The sequence below is a fragment of the Hesperophylax consimilis genome, chromosome 19, assembly GCF_061612785.1.
Source record: "Hesperophylax consimilis isolate HC1 chromosome 19, BYU_Hcon_1.0, whole genome shotgun sequence".
NCBI classification, from domain to species: Eukaryota; Metazoa; Arthropoda; class Insecta; order Trichoptera; family Limnephilidae; genus Hesperophylax; species Hesperophylax consimilis.
The window spans coordinates 29,593,409-29,608,478 of NC_142854.1; the positions used below are offsets into that span (position 1 = coordinate 29,593,409).

Below are 15,070 nucleotides of genomic sequence, written 5' to 3' on the forward strand. Positions count from 1 at the left end.
TATATTAAAATAAATAAATATTTGATTGCAATAGCTAGTTAACTATATTTGAATATGTTTAATAAAATAAACCTATTTTAATAAATTCTGTGCTATTTTCTAGACCGCGCAAATATCCCCTAAACTGTCGTTTTTGTAAATGTTCGATGTCTTGGCGGGGGCTCTTACCGTTGTCTGATATTATTTATATTTTTAATTGAGGTAATTGATGGCAATTGGCAACTTAATACAACTATTCCAAATCAAAATTAGAAAAAAAAAATTTTCGTTCCGCCCTAGTATATGGTGTAGTGTTTCCAATGCGGCAGACACTCTGTCACTAAAAACTTGAGAGGCAAGTTTGACCTTCATTTTTTAAAAAAAAATTCTGGAATAATATGGCAGTCCGTTATACCATACATTCTATTAAATGATTCAGTTGGTGCCAAATTGTAAGCCGGAACCAAATTGTCCCACGAAGCTAACTTTTTTACCCCATTCTCATAAAAAATCATATCTTTATCTAAAAGATTATTACGAACGCACTTCAAAAGATGAGGTGCATCAAACAATGGAAAAATCATATTGTCATTTACCATAAAGTATCCACCCCTATATTCTATTTTATCATTTAGGCAACTTGTTCGAGTGTCTTCAAGCAAGGCTTTCACCACCCGACTGTTAACGGTGCCTTGGTCGCACACAGTTGCAACTGGCTTGAGACCACACTCGATCAATTTGCCTAAAACAGTTAGAAGAATTTCTTTCAAGTCGAAATAGTTGGTTCCACTTTCTGCAAACGAAAAAAAAACTGGCTGCTTGTAGTTATTGACAAGACCTTTAACCATTAAGACAAGGGCATGATCGGCAAATTCTTTTCTTCGTGTATCGCCCGTATCCTCAAACCCTTCAATATTTCTATTACGTGCATTAAAGTTAATGTGAGGAAAAATACTTATCTCATCAAACATTAAAATACAGTATTTTTGAATATCCTTCATAGATTCTACGTTTTTTTTTAAATTTTATTTTATTTTATTTATTAATCTTAAGTTAGCTCACATCTTCGTGTGTGCTAATAGTTTTATAAACATATAAACATGTACATTGTTTGGCAAACATAATCTTTCTTTAAATATTTCAATAAAGTCACAAAAAAAGAAACATTAATAATTGAGATAGACATATTTTCTTAACTCATTTTTGAACTTATTAATATTTTCTATCACAGCAATTTCCTTCGGGATTTTGTTATAGAGTTGAACGGCCTGGTACATCAGAGATTTTTGGGTGCTTGTTTTTTTTCTTGTTGGCAATCTAATTTGCTTAGAATTTCTCGTCCCGTGTCCGTGTATCTCGTTATTGTAATTTATTTTTCTTTTCAGTTCCTTAGACATCATCCCTAAGTTAATTTTATGTATAAAAATAAGTACATTCAAATACACAGTTTGCTTCACCGTCAAAATATTCAGCTCCTTTAACATGTCTCTTATCCGTGTGTATATGTTGCGCTTAAGTATTATTCGCATTGCTTTATTTTGCAGTATTTGCATTTTTTTCATTTTCTCTTTATTGCAGAGAAAAAGAATACTTGAACAGTAATTAAAGTGTGGTGATATAATTGTATTGTATATTATCTGGCATGTTTCTTTATTTACTTTGTTTCTGATTCTACCAAGAAATGATATTTTTTTTGCAATTTTTTTAATTGTATAGTCTGCATTTTTTGAGAAGTTCAATTTTGAGTCTATAATAACACCTAGATATTTAATTTCTTCCACTTTTTTTATGATTTCTCCATTTATAGAAACCTTTGGTTCCTCATGCGTATTTGTTCTGCCTATATGCATGTATTTTGTCTTATTTATATTTAGTTTTAATTTATTTAGTTTGAGCCATTTTAACAATGTTTCTAAGTCACTATTTATCTTTTTGATTGCTTTCTCATAATTATCTTCTGCAATATAAATTAGTGCGTCGTCTGCAAACAGTCTTATTTTGCAATGTTTTAATATTTTTACCATATCATTTATGTAGAGTATAAACATCGGACATCCGATATAAGTATCGGACCCAATACAGATCCTTGCGGTACACCCAGCTTATTTTCAATCGGATTTGATATATTGTTTCTTATCTTTGTTGTTTGTTGTCTGTTGCTTAAGTAGTTTTTAAACCATTCCAGTTCTTTCCCTTTTATTCCATATTTTTTTAATTTTTTAATAACTCTTTTTCTATCTATTGTTTCAAAAGCTCTCTGAAAATCTAAAAACACCGCAACAATATGCAAGTTTTTATCTATATCTTCCTTCCAATCATCAATTACTAAATTTAGCGCTGTTTCACATGAATTATTGTTCCTAAATCCAGATTGTTCGTCACAAAGGATGCTATTATTTTCCAAGTATTCTTCAAGTTGAGATTTAATTATGTATTCCATCGCTTGCTCATATTTACTCTTCACATTTTTTTGTGTTCGAAATCTTTGGAATCGGTATCACCATAGACGTTTTCCATGATTCAGGAAACTTCCCTGTTTCTAACGATTCGTTTATTAAACTAAGAAACTCTTCTCCTATTACAGGTAATGCATGTTCTAATATTTGAATAGTGATCCCATCTTGGCTGGGCTTTGATTTGATTTTGGACAGTATTCTTTGGAGTTTCTGGCCGTCTATCTTCTTAAACTTTATTTCGCAAGTTTTTCCTTCAAAATTGAAAATTTCTTCTTCTTCTATGATGGTCAAATAAATGTTGATTAATTCCTGGTTTAAGAGATACTGCAGCTAATTCTTTTTTCAGGGTCAAAGGCGAAGGTAACGCAAAAAGTTTGGACAAGAATCGATAACATTTTGGTCCTCCCTTATATACAGCAAGTGCCAAAGATTTATCCGCGCGACTATATCTTCGACCTCGTTTTTTACATGGGTTATGCTTTACTTGTGACAAAATGAATCTTGAAAGAACGGGATTTAAACTTGAAAGAGAATCTTCTAAGTTGTTTCTGTCTCTATAGCTAGTTGCCATAGCGATACGTTTTTTGAAAGAATAATTTTCTCCTTGGACATATCTAAGCTGCCGCCTGGTCCTCAAAATCTCCAAACGCGTCTGCTTTTTCTTGAGAGAAGGGTCTGCCGCCGCGCCAATGTAGCTTAAAATGCCCTTCCTCTTACCTAGAAAAAGACAACATTTGAGGCCAATGATTAGACTATTCACAACAAAAGATACCAAACAGTGATGAAACAACAAAAAATATAAATATGCTTACTTGTAGAACCGTCGTTTTTCTGTGTGGATACTGAATAACTGCTGCCGGGTTCTACAGGAACACGTATACCTGAAAAAAAATTCTTAGTTCTTAAAGAAATGGAAGAAAAGATCTATGTGAAATAACAAAATGCATAATATTTCCTTTCAAGGGAAGTGAAATTCTCTTAAGAAGTTTTCCAAAGGGCCAGACGGAAAAACTTCTTAAATGGGATCCGAATTTGGCAATTTTTTAAAATAAGATTTTCTTAGTATTGTACACATAGTTATTAGTTATACGTAATTTTAAATTTCATAAGTAAAATGAATTAAAAAAATTAAAAAAAGGGACATTTTCAAATATATTTCCGCCTCTAGTTTTCATTTGTGATGAATTCACTGCCAAACATTTAAAACTTCTTATTTGTGAAAACATTGTTTCTTTTGCTGTTTTTGTAGAATTTCAAGGGACTGAAAAAAAACTGAGTTTCACTGTAATATAAAACAGATGTGTACCTTCATAATATTCTGGGACTCCTTTGGCAGCAACAACTGCAACGCCGCTGGTCCCTGATAAGACATTAGGCTCTGAAATAAATATATTTAACACATTAATCAAAGCTTGTGAACATTAATAAATTCTCAAACACATATCACATTAACAATATCCCTTTACAAAACACAACTTCAATCAAAGACTTAGGCGTGACATTTGACTCGTCACTTAGCTTCAATAAACATGTAGATAAAATTTCAAAAAGTGCATCACAAGTATTAGGATTAACGCTAAGAATCACGAATTGTTTTAAAAGTACAGAATTAACTTTAACATTATATAAATCAATTGTGCGAAGTATTCTCGAATACGCATCAACAATTTGGTCTCCCAATTATGAGATTCATAATTATAGGATTGAATCCATACAAAGGAAACTAACCCGTGTAATTGCTTATCGTGAAGGTTTATCTGGTCAATTTGGAACATATAATGACCGAATTTTGCACTATAAACTACACTCACTGACGGTCAGACGTAAACTTTCTGACGTACTGCTCCTACACAAAATTATACATGCATCAGTTGATACACCAAACACTTTATCCCAAATTAACATCAATATACCATCAAGAAAATCAACAAGGAGGATGAAAGACATTTTCTATATTAAAGCCTACCACACAAATACAGGATATTTTTCCCCTGTACCGCGAACATTAAGAAATTATAACATTATACATGGCTCTAATAATGAAATAGACATTTTTAATGACCAATTTAAACACTTCAAAAAAAATGTATTACCTTTAATCATATTAAGCTGATATTGTGATGAAGCCCTTTATTTAAAGAGAAGCAACATTGTACCTACCTAATCAGTGTCTCACCAGTACAGGTGTGACAATAACAAATAGTTTATGAACATATTTGTATTTACCTTTTACCCATTCTTATTTGTTATTTACTTGCATATTTAGCTTACATATTATTATAATAGATTAATATTAATATTACATACATTTTCCTTTTGTTACTATTTTTGTTATTATCATTTTGTTATTATTATGTATTTAAACATCCATGTATATAAATTTTTGGGCACCATGCCTGTTTTATGTACTTAAATAAAAATAAATAAATAAATAAATACATAGAATATTATGAACTTTCAATATAAAACGTATTAAACCTTCATAGTATTCTGGGACTCCTTTGGCAGCAACAACTGCAATGCCGCTGGTCCCTGGGAAGACATTATGCTCTGAAATAAATATATTTAACTCATTAATCAAAGCTTGTGAACAAAACATAGAATATTATTCCCTTTCGATGTTCTGGTGATGAGCACCAACTTTTTCTAAACGCTTTATATGTGGAAAAATGAGGATCCACACTGTTGAAGCGTACTCTAAGAAATTGACAATTGATGTATGCAAGTGTAACATAATTCATGGATAATAGCATAACTATATACAAAAAAGCATCAGTGTCCAAGAATGACCAGTCAATCTGTTTAAGAAAGTTAGATAAAATTATTGCCACAGCACCAGAAATTTATTGAAATTTACCTGCAAAGATTTGCAATAATTTCCAGTTTTGTTGTCAGAAAACAGTAGCACCATTATAGAAAATACTGGTTATATCTGAATAAGGTACAAGATTCAATTCAGAAGAGATTTAAATACCTTGTTTGAAGTAATCGTGGTCTTGTTTAACTTCATAATACGTGATATTAGATCCTGTCGAAACACGATAAGGGTCGAAAAAAGAAAGAAATTAAATTATTAGCCAGTGAAGAATTGGTTCAGCATTAGGAACAACATTTTAAGAGAGATTATTACCTGTATTTTCGTCAATATAACGGGAAAGGGTATTTTTTTCAGTAGATCTAGGTGGAGGTAGATCGGGATAATGTCCGATACCTGGAAGATTGAGCGTTGGCAACGCATTCTTTCTTAAACACAGTTTTACCGAATGCTTGCTTTCGATCGCAAAATGACAACTACAAACAAACTCACCTCTTGCTAACGCCGGATTATCAATATAATCAAATCGGTTAATTCTCCAGGACCATTCACGAAATTCACTCTCCTTATTCACATAAATCGGATATCTGTGTCGAATCGAGTATCTGTCATAGCAGCCTTTAACACAGCACGGGTTTACTTTATCACCTCGAAGAATTCTAGCAAGCAACATTATTTTAAGATGGGTAAAAGAAATTTCAAAATATGTACGCTAATAACGTAAACATCCGAAAACTTCAATCTTCGAAATGGCGTCTCGGAAATTACCGTTAATTTTATCGGAGCATACCCTTGCTCTGAGCCAATGAGATCTGAGCTTTCAGCCACAACAGCTTTGTCTACAAGAATTTGGGTATTGAATAACTCCTCCCATCAGGGTTACAAGGTCAGACGAGAGTTATACGCCCCTGATGACGACAAGAAAGCACAAGATACGGAGACGCCGCCTAATGTTGATCTGACGTATCCACTAGAGACGATCGATATTTCTTTCAAGGTTAAATGGAACCGAATCCCTTGTTGTCACCGGAACAGCCCAAATGATTCTTCTTAGGAACAGGCAATTTTTAATATTTATTTTATTAAAAATAATGAATTAACTATTAAAAAGCAAGAAAACCTTAGAATTTTTGTGTAACCGGACCTTTTTCTTAAAATTTCTCTAACTACAGTCCAGTTTTATTTTCCACTAACCACTCGATTAAATACTGGGGTGGCAAATTGACGGATCTGTTCTGCCGAGTAATGATTATGGATCGATTTTATTATTAAATTTAACAAATAAAACTCAAGGATTTATATTTCCGAAGAAAAAGGCTTTTAGGAAGAAATTTGGATACCTTTTTTTCAGTGGCAAGAAAAAAGTATGAAAAAAGTCATAATAAAAAGTCAAATTATATTAGTAGTACGTAACACAATAAACTCTTTGGAATATTTCGTTTTCGAAGCAATCCGAGACATTCTTCACGTATCTCGGATTTGGTAATCGGTGGATTCTGACTAAACTGACTACTGCTTTAATATCGATAAGTTCTGACCAATGCGGACGTGACTACTTTAATATCGATGAATTCTGATCAATTACTTGAAGGATGTGGTTTCGAATGATTTTTGACAGAATCGATTCCTTGGTCGTTGATGTTTCAAAACCACTGTCTCGGACTGTCATGGTTTTGATAGAATCGATTTGTCCATGACAATGAATCGAAATATTTCCATGGTTAAAAAGATCGAGTAAATGCCCGTTTATAATACGAATAAAGGCTCGTTTATAATAGGAATAAGCGGTAAGAATAAGCCGTAAAGCCCTAGGCCGTAGAAGTTGGAAGATAGGAAACCTGTGTATCCGTTTATAATAGATGGCAATAATCTTTTATTTTTTTCCATAACCGAAAAGATGGTCCAACTTTATCTTTTTGAGATATATACCGAGATTTATGTATTTTCGATCGATACTCTATGGTATCCACTATTTGTCAAGAGTGGTTTATTTATGTATTTGACAATCGAACAATAATATTTGTGTTGTAGAAGTCCTAACAATTTATAGAAATTGGTCTGCTACATTCTTGTATATTTCTTAAATTGATCGTTGTCTACTGTCGCCATGTCTTTAAACAAATTATGGAAATGTCCTGTTTTCTTCCTTTTATGATTAATGAGACGCACACTCCAACGTCGTTTTTTCCTTATTTTTTTCGTCAACTGTGTGTCTCCTATTGCAGCGTATGCTAGCCCCAGAATTGACAAAAACATTCCACATGCAACAATATCTGATGAATCCATCGTTTCAATATTTATTTATATAAAACAATATTACTTTTATAAGATGGAGGAAGAATATACTCTTGGTTGACAGTTGACATAGACAAGTGACAGCGGCATAGTCACTTCTATGGACGTATTCTATTCTATTCCTATTTCAATTATAAACGACGATCTAAAATATTACGGATAACGGATTACGGCACCGGCCTATTCTTACCGCTTATTTCTATTATAAACGGGCCTTAAATCATCGATTGTGCCCATCGCTAAACCACATCCACCAGTGAAAAAGTGCTGGGTGATTGATATTATTTATTGTGGTTTGATATCGTGAACTTGATCTACGCTGCAGGTTGTCTTCATCCCATAGAACCGACATGTCGAAATTATCATTTTTTTGTTACAAAATACTTTTGGAGGATTATCTTGAATCCACAATGGAGTGCTGGTACCGACCCTGATGTATGGAACTGAGGAATGGAACTGGCAAAGAATGGATGTAGGTAGACAGAATGCTGTAGAAATGAGATGCCTGAGGCGTATGTATGTAAAACAATGCGTGATCGTGTGAGAAATGTGGAAATCCGCAAACAGAGTAAGGCTTGTGTAAGCGTTATAAGTTAGATCATAAATGGACGCTTAAATGGTTTCGGCATGTAGAGTGAATGAGCGAAGAAAGGAGTATAAGGAAAATATATGATGCAAATGTGAATGGTAGGAGAAGTCGGGGATGCGTAAGGTAGACATAGCACGACCAAGTGTTACACTCCTATCTTCGCGCATTCGCTCTACATGCCCAAACCATCTAAGCGTCCCTTTCTTAACCTTACTCATTACGCTTACACCGGCCTTGCACTTTTGCGGATCTCCACATTCCTCACACGATCAAACATGATAATTTCTCTATGACACATCAATTCTTCAGACGGGAAACAACTGTATTTATAATAATGGAAAAAAATTAGGTGGTTTGCTTGTATAAAAAGCAAATAAATTCTTAATTAATACACTTTTTCATCACGCACGATGGCATTTTGGCACTTTTTAAGGGCAATTTACTCAGAGATAGCACATAACCTTACGCCACGCTTGATGGTTTAGAACCATAAATAAACCACTCTAGGACTAAAATTACGAATATCTAAAGTTCTCAAATTGAGTTACCTTTTGACTGCTATTTTGAGATTTCTACACGAATTTAAATATTGTAAAGTCATTGATTTTGTCAACTTCAATCAGTAATTAACGGTATAAAAACATTTATCAACAGCCTCATTCAGTAGAAAAGGTATCCAAACTTCGGGTAAGCTTCGGTTTATGGGTGAAATTCCTAAAAATTAAAACTAGTTATTTTTATACTAACTTTGGGCCGGGGAATCCGAATCTGGAAGAATGAGGTGGCGGCAAGCAATATTAACTGAATTACACGACTTTAAAATTTCGACGCACAAAAAATTTAACTGGCCATTTTGAACGCTTTCTGACAATAAAACTAGTTATCTTTATACTAACTTTGGGACGGGGAATCCGAATCCGAAAGAATTAGGTTGGGGCAAGCAATATAAACTGAAATATACGACTTAAAAATTTTAGATGCAAACAATATACAACGGCATTGCCGATGCGTTTTTTTGACAGTAAATCCATAGAAAAATAACCAAAGATATATAAAATTAAGTGTTGCTAGTAAGCAATAATATCAATAACGTAAAATAACATGTTTATAATTTCAGTAATATTTCATATTCAAACAGTTAGATTTAGGTTTATTATCACGAAAGGTGAGTTTTTATGTCGGGGGAGACGAAAATATATGCATTTTATATTTTAATTTTGCTAACATTATTTCATTTACGTAAAGTATTCAGATACATTTAATTCACTTTTGTATCACAAACCATGTTACACAAACCTAGCGTAGCCGCTAAACTACTTGAAAACTGGGATGTTTTCCTGCCTTGACGCGAGTAGGCGCTACGAAGGGGGCACTTTCCTTTCTATCACAAACCATGTTACACAAACCTAGCGTAGCCGCTAAACTACTTGAAAACTGGGATGTTTTCTTGCCTTGACGCGAGTAGGCGCTAAGAAGGGGGCACTTTCTTTTCTATCACAAACCATGTTACACAAACCTAGCGTAGCCGCTAAACTACTTGAAAACTGGGATGTTTTCCTGCCTTGACGCGAGTAGGCGCTACGAAGGGGGCACTTTCTTTTCTATCACAAACCATGTTACACAAACCTAGCGTAGCCGCTAAACTACTTGAAAACTGGGATGTTTTCTTGCCTTGACGCGAGTAGGCGCTACGAAGGGGGCACTTTCTTTTCTATCACAAACCATGTTACACAAACCTAGCGTAGCCGCTAAACTACTTGAAAACTGGGATGTTTTCTTGCCTTGACGCGAGTAGGCGCTACGAAGGGGGCACTTTCTTTTCTATCACAAACCATGTTACACAAACCTAGCGTAGCCGCTAAACTACTTGAAAACTGAAATACGTAAATACTTACGTAATTGAAATAATGTTAGCAAAATTAAAATATAAAATGCATATTTTTTCGTCTCCCCCGACATAAAAACTCACCTTTCGTGATAATAAACCTAAATCTAACTGTTTGAATATGAAATATTACTGAAATTATAAACATGTTATTTTACGTTATTGATATTATTGCTTACTAGCAACACTTAATTTTATATATCTTTGGTTATTTTTCTATGGATTTACTGTCAAAAAAACGCATCGGCAATGCCGTTGTATATTGTTTGCATCTAAAATTTTTAAGTCGTATATTTCAGTTTATATTGCTTGCCCCAACCTAATTCTTTCGGATTCGGATTCCCCGTCCCAAAGTTAGTATAAAGATAACTAGTTGTATTGTCAGAAAGCGTTCAAAATGGCCAGTTAAATTTTTTGTGCGTCGAAATTTTAAAGTCGTGTAATTCAGTTAATATTGCTTGCCGCCACCTAATTCTTCCAGATTCGGATTCCCCGGCCCAAAGTTAGTATAAAAATAACTAGTTTTAATTTTTAGGAATTTCACCCATAAACCGAATATATTCCCAAACTTCTTACCAAAAAGCTGTTAACTTCGGAAGTTAACAGCTTACATTCAATAAAAAAAGTACTCCGCCGAACAGATGTCATTTTGACAAATCAGCCGCTATTCAACGTCAATGGCCGTTAATCACCACGCCATTATTCATTCGAGTGATAAGTGACAAGTAAAACTAGGCTAGAGAATTCTGTGAAAAGAATCTGGTTCCTCAAGAAATCAAATATTTGATGCTTTTTAAGAATATTGCTAATATTTTTGAAAAATTAAATATTCCAAAACCAAACCAGTTCTAAAAACAGCGTGTTCCTAAGAGAAATGCGAGTGCGAGAAAACGGTGACAGTGAAGGAACCGGTTCATCACCATCTCTATTACAAATGTCAAATTAATGTCAGTCAGTCAATATTTGGCGTCTGAGTGGATTATTTATGTGCGTTTCCGACGCTTGTGCTTTCTTGTCGTCAGTAATTATTATTACACCGTCTTTCTGAAGTAATTTCGTATAAACTAGACAAAAATGGTGTTAAATTTATCACTTGAGATTATTTCTTTAACCAATTAAAGCAATTTTTTTATAATTGAAGAACTTCTACTTTTCTGGTGACTTTTCTTCAACGCTTTGTAAGTGACCGCCGCACTTCGCCTTTAAGTAAGTAGGTTATAGTTATATTGACTAATTTACACCTTAAATCCTAAATTAGTGCTTTTTTATTGTAAGAATATATCGCTCAATTCAATTATTCAATTTCAATTCAATTCAATTAGTTTATTCCTTTAAAAACATTACAAAATTACATTTTTTTTTTTTTAAGTACATTTGTAAAATGGTATTACATCATAAGTAAACGGTGTATAAACTATACCAGCATCAATAGAGCTTGCCTTTTAAAGGCAGCTTCACCGATGCTAAATATGTCGATATCCGAATTAATTCTGTTCAACAGCAAGACTGCTCTCCCCACCTGCATGACCATTGGCAAGTGAGTCCTGCAGGCCGGGAGATAAAACAGTCTATGTTGTCGGTGACGGAGATAACCATCAGGAACATAGAGACTAATACTCTCCATGATAGTCGGATTTACTAACCATCCACGAATCAGTTTGAAGAAGTGTGATACAATATGCACATCTCTTCTGACCCGTAGATGGTTCATACCGAACATGCCCAAGAGAAAGTCAGTAGGATAGAGCCACGGGTAGTAGCCATACTCCCTCAGGTAGAGAAATCTCAGAAATTTCTTCTGCACTCTCTCCAACATGAGGGAATACTTCACCTGATGTGAGCTCCAAACCACCGACCCACTCTCAAGCCTACTCCTAACCAACGCAATGTATAGCACTTGGAGAACCCGGGTGTCTCTAAAATTCATCGCAGTGCGTAGGACGAAGCCCAGCATTTTCAGTGAAGCACTACACGTCATTTCGATATGAGTATGAAATGTCAGCCTACTATCAAACATGATGCCAAGATCTTTCATAGTGGAGACACGTTTTAAACTTCGGGCATTCATGGTATACCGGTAAAACCAAGTATGACGTGCCCTTGTGAAAGAAAGAATGAAACATTTAGAAACATTGAATTCGATCCGATTCCGTTTACTCCAGTCAACAATTCTATTAATGTCCGATTGGAATCGAATGCAGTCTTCTAAAGTTTTAATTTCCAAGAATAGTTTTAGGTCATCAGCAAAAAGAAGTGACATGGAATGCAGAATATTTTCTGTAATATCGTTAATAAAAATTAGAAAGAGGAGCGGTCCTAAATTAGAGCCCTGTGGAACGCCTGAGAGAACAAGGAATAATTTTGACATGAATATTCCATGAGATACAAATTGCTTTCTTCCAGTAAAATAGTTTGCAAAGAATATGAGAAACCGTAAAGAAAAACCCATAGTTGACAATTTATTCAATAATATGTCATGGCTTACGGTATCAAATGCCTTCGAGAAATCTTTATATGAGCAATCTACTCGGTAGCCCTTATCTAAAGATTTGGAAACATAATCTGTGAGTACCAGTAGGTTAGTATCTGTTGATCGACCTTTTCTAAACCCTTTCAACACTTTATTCATGAGATTTTACAGTATTCGTGTTATAACATATTGAGCTACCCAACACCAAGGACGAGACAGACGAGAGTATATGAGTTTGTTCATTGTATGGCACGTGTCACACAGTAAAACCTAGCGATTAGTAATGCAGTTTATCTGATCTTGAACCCGAGTGAAAGTGTTTACCCTTTTCCATTTAGTAAAATTCATAATTACAAATTTTTTTGTCTTCCATTTACACTCAGTGTCAATAAACCGGGGCTGTCTATAATATCATAAACAATTGCTTGGAAATGAGACCTGGTTAAAGGTTTGTTTTTAATATATCTAATTTTATTTAAATTAGAAAATCCGTATTATATTTTGATACTATTTTGGTTTAATTTTCATCTGAATGTTATCTAAAATTTTGTGTTAAAAGGTTTTATTACAGTTCTTGTTTATTTTCAGCTGATAACAATTACCATCTCGAAACAGGACGCCATCACAGCAGCGCCATGGATCTTTCCTACACAAAGAGTGTTTCCATCAAGAGCGAACCATGGACGCAGGAAGAAGGCTCAGGTGAAATGGCGTATACCGATATACAAATCGACCTTCAAGATGTGAAGAAGGAATGTTTGCAGTTTGCCGAGAGTGTTCAGCCAACTAGTAAGTTGCATTGCGTATATCACAAAGGTGTTTCAGATGGACGCAGTCGGGACAGCTGCTTGTTTTCTACTTGCGGTCTTGTCGTCCGTCGATACTTTTGATTTTACCTTTTAAATATTGCTTTACATGAACTCAGAAATTTGTAATTATATTTGTAAGGGCGAACCAACGAACAGTAAAGAGTTCTTAGGATATTTGTATTATTGACGTTAGAGATAATTCTTTTGATTAAGCCAAGCAGCTTTATAAATTTATAAACGACGTTATTTATGTGTTTACCAAAAGAAAGTTTATAATCTATTGCGACACCTTCGTAGACTGCAGAGTAGATAAACAAAGATAATTTTTATTTTAATCTAAAATGATTGGTTTCTTCGCTCAATAAAATGACTTAATTTAGCATTGGTAAAAACTTCGTTCAGTTGTTTATTTTCCACCTATCGTTAAGTAGGTTAATATTTAATGGAGAAAGAAAACAATCTTGGTAGGATTTAATTATTTTGAGGATTTTATTATTATAAAAAAGCCAAAAACAAAAGATTATTAATGTGATGTTGGTTTGTTATTCTAGGTAATATTAATGTGGAGACTGTATCCATCAAGGCTGAACCAAGACCCCAAGAAGAAGATGGAGGGGGAATCTCTTATACGGAAATAGAAATAGACCTGTCAGATGTTAAAAAGGAATGCTTAGCGTACTCTGAAAGAGCTGCAGGTAAAATCGAATTTTGATTGTCTGAATATGTTTTCATAATTTTCTTGTTTATTATATATACCTATATATATCTTTTTTCAGACTTGGTGATGGATCTGAAGACGTATTCTGGAGAAAAACCTTATTCATGTTCCCATTGTAACTTCTCCTGTTCATTTAAACCAAGTTTAATAAGGCACTTAGGCACTCATGCTCAAGAAAAACCTTATACATGTTCCTACTGCAGCTATTCATTTTTTCAAAAGGAAAATTTAAAAAGACACATTCTTAACCATTCTGGTGAAAAAGCTTTTTCATGTTCTCATTGTAACTACTCCTGCACAGAAAAATCACGTTTAAAGATGCACTTACGCACCCATACTGGAGAAAAACCTTATAAATGTTCCTATTGTAACTTCTCCTTTTCATTTAAATCAAGTTTAATTGGGCACTTACGCACCCATACTGGAGAGAAACCGTATTCATGTTCCTACTGCAACTTTTCATGTTCTCAAAAGGGAAATTTAAATTATCATATTCGTTACCATACTGGAGAAAAACCTTATTTTTGTTCCCATTGTAAATATTCCTCCCCATTCAAATCAAAATTAACACTGCACTTACGCACACACACTGGTCTTAAACCTTATTCATGTTCCTACTGCGGCTTTTCATGTTCTCAAAGGGAACATTTAAAAAGTCACATTCGTATCCATACTGGAGAAAAACCTTATTCATGTTCTCATTGTATTTACTCCTGCTCAGAAAAATCACGTTTAAAGATGCACTTACGCACCCATACTGGAGAAAAACCTTATAAATGTTTGCACTGTTACTTCTCCTGCTCAAACAATTCAAATTTAACCAGGCACTTACGCACCCATACTGGAGAGAAACCTTATTCATGTTCTCATTGCAGCTTTTCATGTTCTGACAAGGGAAATTTAAAAAGTCACATTCGTAACCACACTGGAGAAAAACCTTATTCATGTTCTCATTGTAACTACTCCTACCCATATAAATCACGTTTAAAGATGCACTTACGCACCCATACTGGAGAAAAACCTTATAAATGTTCCTATTGTAACTTCTCCTGTT

General features: G+C 34.1%; 1 long non-coding RNA gene across 1 annotated transcript; it reads right to left on the reverse strand.

Moving 5' to 3' along the window:
* Positions 1-3,082: 3,082 nt before the first annotated feature.
* On the reverse strand, positions 3,083-5,541 carry LOC149415099 (uncharacterized). Its single transcript, XR_016303903.1, has 5 exons — positions 5,410-5,541; positions 4,914-4,985; positions 3,742-3,813; positions 3,248-3,316; positions 3,083-3,152 (listed from the first exon to the last, which is right to left on the reverse strand). It is a non-coding gene; the product is annotated as an uncharacterized LOC149415099 (long non-coding RNA).
* Between the last annotated feature and the right edge of the window lie 9,529 nt (positions 5,542-15,070).